Source organism: Brassica oleracea, chromosome C3 (assembly GCF_000695525.1).
Source record: "Brassica oleracea var. oleracea cultivar TO1000 chromosome C3, BOL, whole genome shotgun sequence".
Taxonomy (NCBI): Eukaryota; Viridiplantae; Streptophyta; class Magnoliopsida; order Brassicales; family Brassicaceae; genus Brassica; species Brassica oleracea.
Genome location: NC_027750.1, coordinates 46,275,421 through 46,284,079, shown reverse-complemented (window position 1 = coordinate 46,284,079; position 8,659 = coordinate 46,275,421). Strand labels below are relative to the sequence as shown.

At 35.6% G+C, this 8,659-nt stretch overlaps 1 long non-coding RNA gene across 1 annotated transcript; it reads right to left on the bottom strand.

Moving 5' to 3' along the window:
* Positions 1-2,774: 2,774 nt before the first annotated feature.
* LOC106332255 lies at positions 2,775-4,448 on the bottom strand. The gene is made up of 6 exons (XR_001268030.1): positions 4,231-4,448; positions 4,000-4,043; positions 3,716-3,804; positions 3,551-3,604; positions 3,358-3,477; positions 2,775-3,244 (listed from the first exon to the last, which is right to left on the bottom strand). It is a non-coding gene; the product is annotated as an uncharacterized LOC106332255 (long non-coding RNA).
* Positions 4,449-8,659: the final 4,211 nt, after the last annotated feature.

The window sequence follows — 8,659 nt, the reverse complement described above, 5'->3', positions numbered from 1 at the left end:
AGTATAAGTTCCATTTGATAATAGACTTTGTGTTTCACTTGTGGTAAGTCTCAAACTAGTGTGGCTTTAGTAAGACATATTGTTTCAGTCTCTGAAAAATAAACTCTCATGCTGGACAAGGCTGCTGCAACAGTTTGATTTTAATGATGATCAGTGTTTGGATTATGATCGAGTTTGCATTAGTACAGTTTATATCAGCTTCAGTAATAAGTCCTCCTCTACAGGATTAGTAACCAGTGATGGCATAGTTGAAGTAAATGTTATGAAGATTTATATTGCAGTCCCAAAAAATGACAATATTAAAAGTCGTAGTGTACAAAAACCATGATCCTTCTTCAGGGATAACATGATATCTATCGATGACATGAGATAGCTATACTTGTGAAACTAACATTATGCTTTGAATGACATGCTTGTTAGAACTACAGGAAAGAAGCAATACACGAGTTTCTTGATATGACATCATCGCAGCTGCTATATCTCGTTTGAAATACATCAAAAATTATGATCTAGTGGTGACAAATATTTTTATCCGGAAGTGCAAAATGATTCATATTTTTTTTAGAGTACTAGGGGAAGCCCGCGCTTCGCGCGAAATTTGATATTTTGTTAAATATATTTTTGGAAGTTTGTTTATAAATATATTTTGCTGATTGTTTAATTGTTTTGCTACGATAACTTAGTTATATGGCTAAGTGTTACTATGTTTATATGGGAAAACATAAGTATAATATATATGAAGATATATTAATATTTGGATGAAAAATATATTGACCTTTTATATATAAATGTTTTATAATATTTTTGTGCATGAGCACGGAAAATCACCTATCAAAACACTTTCTAAAATATTTAGATATTATGTTTTATATCATGGAAAAATATACATATGAATATTGGATACTAATATATCATTTAACTCATGATTAACTTTGCAAAACTAAAAAGGGAATATATTATGTTGCTTTAAATCTTTAATGGAGCATAAACAAAAGGAGTATTATTTAATCTATACTATTATTTGTGAAATAATTTGCCACTAAGAAGCTCTCACGTTAAAAATTGGACTGGTTAATATCATTGTTATTCTTAATGAATTTCTATATATATATATAATATATAATTAAAAGAAAATTTATATTAATAATATCTTTTTCTAAAAAAATAATGAATATATATATATATAAATATATATGTATTATATAATTAAAAACGAATTTTATATTAATAATATCATATTATTAAAAATAATATAATTCTTATATATTGTATTATTATCTTGAAATAATATTTTTCTGTTATAAAATTTTTAAACTAAGATGTACAACAATTTATAATTAAATATTAATCAAGTAAAAAAATTTGCATAAAAATATTTTCTAAAATATTTTAAATATTTGAGTGTTTTAAATGAAAAACTTTATCAAATATAATAATTGATGTTTGATTTAATTGTTTTGTGGACAAACAATAACTTATCGTACTGGTTTGGTTTAAACTAATAAATATTTATAAGAACATCATACCGCATGTACGGACAAAATACAAGTATATATACTTTAATAGTAGCGCAATGGATGCCCTATAATCTAGACCAAAGAATATAACACATACTTTGCTTATTTTTGGCAGAATGTATTTTGCAAAAAACATGTATAGATTATTTTAAGTAGACTAATATCATCAAAGTGATGCTATATAACCGAGCACAAAAAATAAGTTTATGTTGCTTTAAATCTTTAATGGATCATAAACCAAAAGAGTATTATTTAAAAATATAATTACATATATAAGTGATCTAATATATATACTTTAATATTAGCGCAATGGATGTCTTATAATCTAGACCAAAGAATATAATGCATACTTTGCATCGTCAAAGTGATGCTATATAATCGAGCACAAAAAAATAATTAAGTTTACTTTGCTTATACAATTTGGCAGAACATATTTTTACAAAGACATATTTTAATCTTATATGCATATATACCAATTGTATTTAGCATATGCACAAAGAAAAAAATTCGTACACAAATTCATTAATTATTTAACTTAAGTGATATTTGAAAACCTGAAATACACCTTATTTTGGAAGTTTTAGTAACAAAAATAGTTGTTTTTTTCAATTTTTGACCTGATTATAAAATAATTATATAAATAATTAATGTTTATATATGTTTTAATTTTGGTTTATGTATATTTTATAATGTTTAGAAATTTATAATTTTGATTCAGAACTACATAGAAGTCAGAACTGCATTCGTAAGTCTCTTGTCACGTGATATTACTATACACTTGAAGTTCAATTAAATTATGGTTTTACTTTGTGAATCTTTTGACGTTCTTATGTGAACTCACTGCATGAGAAGCTGATGTTGCACTACATTGTGTACACGAACCAGAAGCACACCAAACTAAATGAAAATAAACGAACCTAAAATCGAAATATACTTATTAACCTTGTTCTCTGAAATATAAATTTTTGGACTTTTTATTAGATTTGAATCCATAGTCCTAGAAACCAGTTTTTTTTTTCTCTAGCTACACATTCTATTGTTTTTGGACAGTGCTTACCTTTCTCCATTATTGTTGCAGGACGGTTCAACCAAAGCATCTTCCAAGACTAACACACATCGACTAAATTCATAGTAATATCTGATACAGTGTAGTTCCAGAAGCCATTTGAGAGACCATTCCGAACACTCGTTTACAAAAATATCAAGCCCTCACTTTCAATGTGGCCACTCCTCTTAACACTGCACCAAATACCCAAACTCAAGTCTCTTCATTAAGCTCCAATTCTGAGCTAATAAACTGTTCTTACATATTCTTCATCAAAATAAGAACTTTAGCAATGTGATTAAATTCCCAATACTAAGCATTTCTCAAATAAAATAAAAAGAATTGAGTTTTTTCATCAAAATCAATCTTTCAAAAAACCTAGGATGACAAAAATACAGATTTTTGAAGCTACTAAACTTGTGGCTACACCAGCAGTGAGTGTCAAACATCTACGGTAGAACGAACATTGATGGTGGCACTGACAACAGAGGCCAAATACTCTCTCAGCTCTAATCACTTCAGCAGCCATACACTGAGTATCCGCAAGGGTCGCAGCGGAAGCAACGGCCATGTCAGTTTTAGCCATCTGCTCATCCCTTCCAGAGATCGAAGACGTGGTGGTGGAGGCTGCGATAGCAGCAACAGATGAAGCTACACTGGCTACAGTAACGGCATCCTGAATCTGTACAATAGTGTCTTCCTTACTACTCTGGTTTTTCTAGCGCAGTGAGCTCGAATCTATTGGTTATTCAGTAGAAAGATTTGAAGGACCGGTTCAGAGAAACATTATTCTACCTGCGTGTACACTATTCTTCTTGAGGTGGAATTTTTTTGCGTTAGAATTGGAACTATACTCCTCTGCTAGTCATGGACGATGTTGATGGTCATTAAGATTGCTTGTGGAAACGCAACCTTCTGCAAACACATAAGCAGAGTTGTAATAATGATTGTAAGTGTTGAAAGATAGCACATTTGGTGAGAGACTTACCTGGAAATGCAATAGACCTTCCTCGACAGCGTATTTTAAAAGATTGAATCGAAGCTGTGGAAATTAAAAATTAGCAGTACTAAGAGTGTAGCTGAATCACTAACTGGAATACAGTTTGTATGAATCTCAGTAAAGCTATATGTGAAGACGTTTTCAGTGATTTACCTCCTGGAAATATTTGCAAGCTCTTGTTGATCGCAATAGCTTTCGTGTTTGTAGACATACTCGTACATCAGTTTCTGTTGGAGTAAAACCTGAGCAATGAAGATACCAAAAGATTCAACTATAATGTATGAATTAAACCTGAACATGTATATGTCGTGAATCTTTTTTAAAGAGTGTATGTAATATGGATGTCTGAATGATCTGTATAAGAATCAGCCAGAAAACTGGTAATTTTTTTTAACAGTTTTGTTCATAAAACAGGGATAATAGAAGAGAGCTCATACCTTTACGTGAATTTGTTGGTGAACTATCTTAGAAATTCTTATTGCTGAAAGTTTAGAGAAACAAAAGACTGAGAGAATTGTAATGATGAATTTCAAAGGATATGGACTTATTTATATATAATCGAAGATTCCCATCATAAAAGATTAAAAGAAGTAATGGAGATTGTGAGAAGAGTGAAGAGCTGATTTTAGTGAATTCGTTGAAGACGACGATTAGGTTAAGCGACTTACTTCCGTTCGGTGCTTGGATTCAGTTGGAGTACTACGGCAGTGGCAAATCAATTTTGAGAAGACTGAGATATCGAGGAGTGAAGACGATTCGTCTAACTGGATATGTTGTATCACCATTGTTGGCTAGCTGACAAATCGACGAAGAAGACAAAATCCTAATTTCAGAGAACCCCTCTTGCCAATAAAACTGTGTTTGTATCGGCATGGACATTTGACATTCTGAATAATAAAAAAATAGCCCAGTAAGCCCATTAAGAATAAGTAAAGAAAAAGCAAAACACGTTAAAGTCCGCATCAATTGTATCATTACTTAAATGAAACGGTGTGTTTTGGTTGATGGACACGTGTCGGCGCGAGATCGAGCTACTTATTTACGTGGCATCATACGTGGATGAAGGAGGAGTGAGGAAACACTTGATAAAGAATAGATTAGGTCTTATTAGGGGTTTGAATAGTTTTAATAATTGAATACATATCTCGTGTTTTTGTTTTGCTTGGGTCGCTCACAATCATTTTCAAATAAGGCTTTTGTTATCAAGGCTTAAAGGGATTTTATTTCTCTCTGGTGGAGATATATATTTGGGTTTGCTCTTTTGTCACTAACAAGTTTTGAGGTCATGTGTAGTTGGTTAATTATGACGGACCTCTGAAGAAAGCCTAGTGTGTCGATCAAGATTTCGTGTGCTTAAGAATTATTGATTTGACATTTGAGTTTCTCATCACGACTTTTCACTCTCGAAAACCAAAGAACAAGTCTCTTTCTCTCTCTATCTTGTGAAACCCTAAAACAATCAATGGCGAACTCATCATCTTTCGGTCCGCCGCCGCCGAAGTTGTGAAGAACGTGATTCTCTTCAAGGTTCGTTTACAGATTTGTCTTTGAGGATGATTGTGACAAGTATAATGAATGATCTTTGCATGAGAGGGTTTCTCGGTCAAAGAATCATGTTCCACATAGAGGTAACTCTGGTTTGCGACATCATAGACAGTGTAGGTTGGGGGAACACTGACAAATCTTAAGGCATTCTTGATATACCATGGATTTTACTCAAGTTTAGCCATAGTATATAAGTGTTTTTAGATACATTGTAGTTGTTTTAGAGGTTTTTTAGTATGTTTTCATGTTTTGGAGTGATTTGGAGAAAAACAGTGACTGTGGTGTACTTTGGAGATAAAATGATAAAGATCCCTAGCTGACCACTGAACAGCTAGCAGTCGATAATTGAAGACGATAATCGATCGACACACACTTTGTGTTGTCGATCGACAGCGAAACGCGCAAAGGCCATATTTGGTTTCAGCCGACTATAAACCAAGTCCCACAAGAATTACCTTGTCCCTAACGAGTTTTAACCTAATATTTATGTGCTCTGCCATTGTTCTAGGCAACACACGCTTTCTACACTTTCATACAGCAAAATACTTAGAGTCTTAGGTTTGGAGAGAAGATACATGAATTCCTTCAGATATTTGTGATTGGAACTCCAAGTTTTTCTACTCTTATCTATTTATACAGTTTTCTTATTACTTTGTTATGAATTGCTTAGATATGTTTGAGTAGTTCTCTTTGTTAGATTTAGGGTTCATATATTCATGAGAGATTAGCCCAAAATATAGAATTGATAAGTATTAGGATGTCCATCAATTAAACTGTTTTGTAATGCATGTGTTCTAAATTAGCTAACTTGGACCTTGCCTATAGATATTAGGGCGCAAGCGGAAGCATGGTCCTTTCTCTGATCTAGTTTACATTGTGCTGGGATTGCTAGAAACAAGAAACAGCTGATTTAGTTTAGCCTAGTGAACAAGTCAAACCCATGCGTAAAGCTACCTAGAAGGTACGTCGATCGACAACTCAGTAGTTGCATCGATCGACGGGCTGAAAGGTGTATCAATCGACAACACATAATTGGTATCGATCGACACTTTCTCAAGACCAACAAGCGACATCTAAGGTCTTAGATCCGGCTATAGATAGTCTAAAAATAGGGAAGTTGATCGACTATTCTTTAAGTTTGAGTTCTAGAATATCCAACATACACTTAGTCTCTATATCTCCATAATCCTGAATGTCTGAATAGAAACTCTAAGTCTAACGCCTTTCATATCTGTTTCAAAACCCCAATCAATCAATCAACCGAGCAATTACTTTGCTCACACCACTGCTATTTACATTTAAACCTGTTTGCCTAGCTTAACCACATAACTACTAGATCTTTTTTTGTGCGTTAGCTCCCTGTAAATTCGATCCCTAAATACTACAACTCGACCTCTTATTTGAGAGAGTACAGATCACTCCTTAGGGCAATTTGAGTGATATCAAATTTGGCGCCGTTGCCGAGGAGTTTCAATCGCCATTAGATCAAATTTAGTTAGGTTTTGTCTAGGTTTTTTGTTACTTGCAAAAAAACTGATAAAGTTTTTTCTTGTTTTTCAGGTGCATGCCCAACAGTACCAGAAGAAACAAGGAACAAACAATGCTCTTTTCAGATCGTTCACGTTTAAAACGCTCAATTCGCAAAGAAAAACGCATTGCATCGATCAACAACAACACTCGTCCGTCGACCGACACTCGCCTTCCACCGTCGACCGAGACTACTTTTCCGTCGATCGACATTCCACATCAGACATCGATCAACATTCCACATCGGACATCGATTGATACTGAGCCGCGAGACATGGTTGCGACTATAGTTCTAATTCAGGACACGAGTGGAAACCTGCATGACCAGGAGGGTCATCTGTGTAATGCAGCAGGTCAGAAGATAGATGATCAGGGGGCTGTAATCCCTGATACTGATGCTGAAATGCAGCTGCTCAAGCAGTAGACGAGGCTGTTAGACCAAGGACACTAGATGATTACAACATGTTAGATCAGTACTACGAGAACATATCTGCCAATTGTCTTCCGGCCATTCAGAGGCAAGACTTCGAGTTGAAGCCTCAGTACTTTACACTCGTGGGACAGATAACCTACTCTGGATTATCACACGAGCATCCTATGGACCACCTGGAGAGGTTCAAGGATCGAGTTTCTGCTATTAAAGCCAATGGAGTCCCTAAGGACTACCTCTTATACAAGCTCTTCAAATACTCACTTGCTGGAGAAGCTTCACACTGGCTCAAGCAGTTACCACCACGATCTCTTACATCCTGCACCGACATCAAGAACGCATTCTTGCGTAACTTCTTTGATGAGGCACGCGCTGAAGACTTGAGGAGCTAGATTGCTACATTCACACATGAGCCTACAGAGTCATTCAGAAGCTCATGGATCAGATTAAAGTCATATCAGAGAGACTGTCCACACCATGGATTCAATGAAGTGCAGCTGCTCAGGACTTTCTTCAGAGGCATCACGCTGTCATATCAGATGGATCTAGACTCAGCTAGTGATGGAAACTTCAATACTAGGAATCCAGAAGAGGCTGTGAGACTTATTGAGAACTTGGCATCCAACAACAGCACCAAGAACACTGGTTTTAAGTGAAGAAAATCAGCCATTACTCTGGGGAAGGAGCAGATGGATGATGTTAAAGCTAAACTGGATATTGTTCATAAGCTTCTCAAGAAGCAGGTCAGCTTTGCAGAGGATGTATAAGCTGTAGATGTCGACAGTGACAGAGATGAAAAGGAGGATGTGAACTTCGTTAGTGGTACAGGCTTTCAGAATCAGAGTGATACAAAAACTCTTATGGCAATGGACATAAGAGTGGATACAACCAGAGTTCACAGTACAAGAAACCCTTCAACAACAACTACAACACCAGCAACATAGCTTATGAAAAATTCTTTCTACCAGAATCCACCACCACAGACTCGAGAGAACAAGATAGAGTCCATGCTTGATCAAGTTCTTGAAGGTCATCAGAAGTTGATGGTGAACTTCAATGAAAAGATTGATGCTGTCTACACAGAGCTGAACTCAAAGTTTGAGTCTTTGAACACACATCTGAGGAAGTTGGAGACACAAGTGGTTCCGACAGGAGAAACTATTAAGAGGTAGGATGCCTTCATCAAAGGTATAAGAGATGAATCACTGAAGCACAACGTGAATGCCATCGTAGATGATGATTTCTGGCAAGTGGTTAAAGAGGAGAAAATTCAGGAAAGGAACTTCAGAGTCGAGAGCTCCATCAGTTTGGCAGTTCACACTGGTGTCGACCGACGCCAATAGATGAACATCGACCGATGGAGACAAACGAATATTGATTGACACCGGTTACTCAACATCAATCGACAGAGGAAGTTGCATCATGTGCCGCAGTAAGGATTCTAACTCACGAGGAGTTTGCAACTAAACACCCTCATCCACCCAAACCCTTACGCATCAAGAAGTCAGATATCGATCGGCACCATGAGCCAGCTACTGATCGACAGACAGACTCAACCGACGATCGACACGACTACTCCAGCGTCGATCGACGAC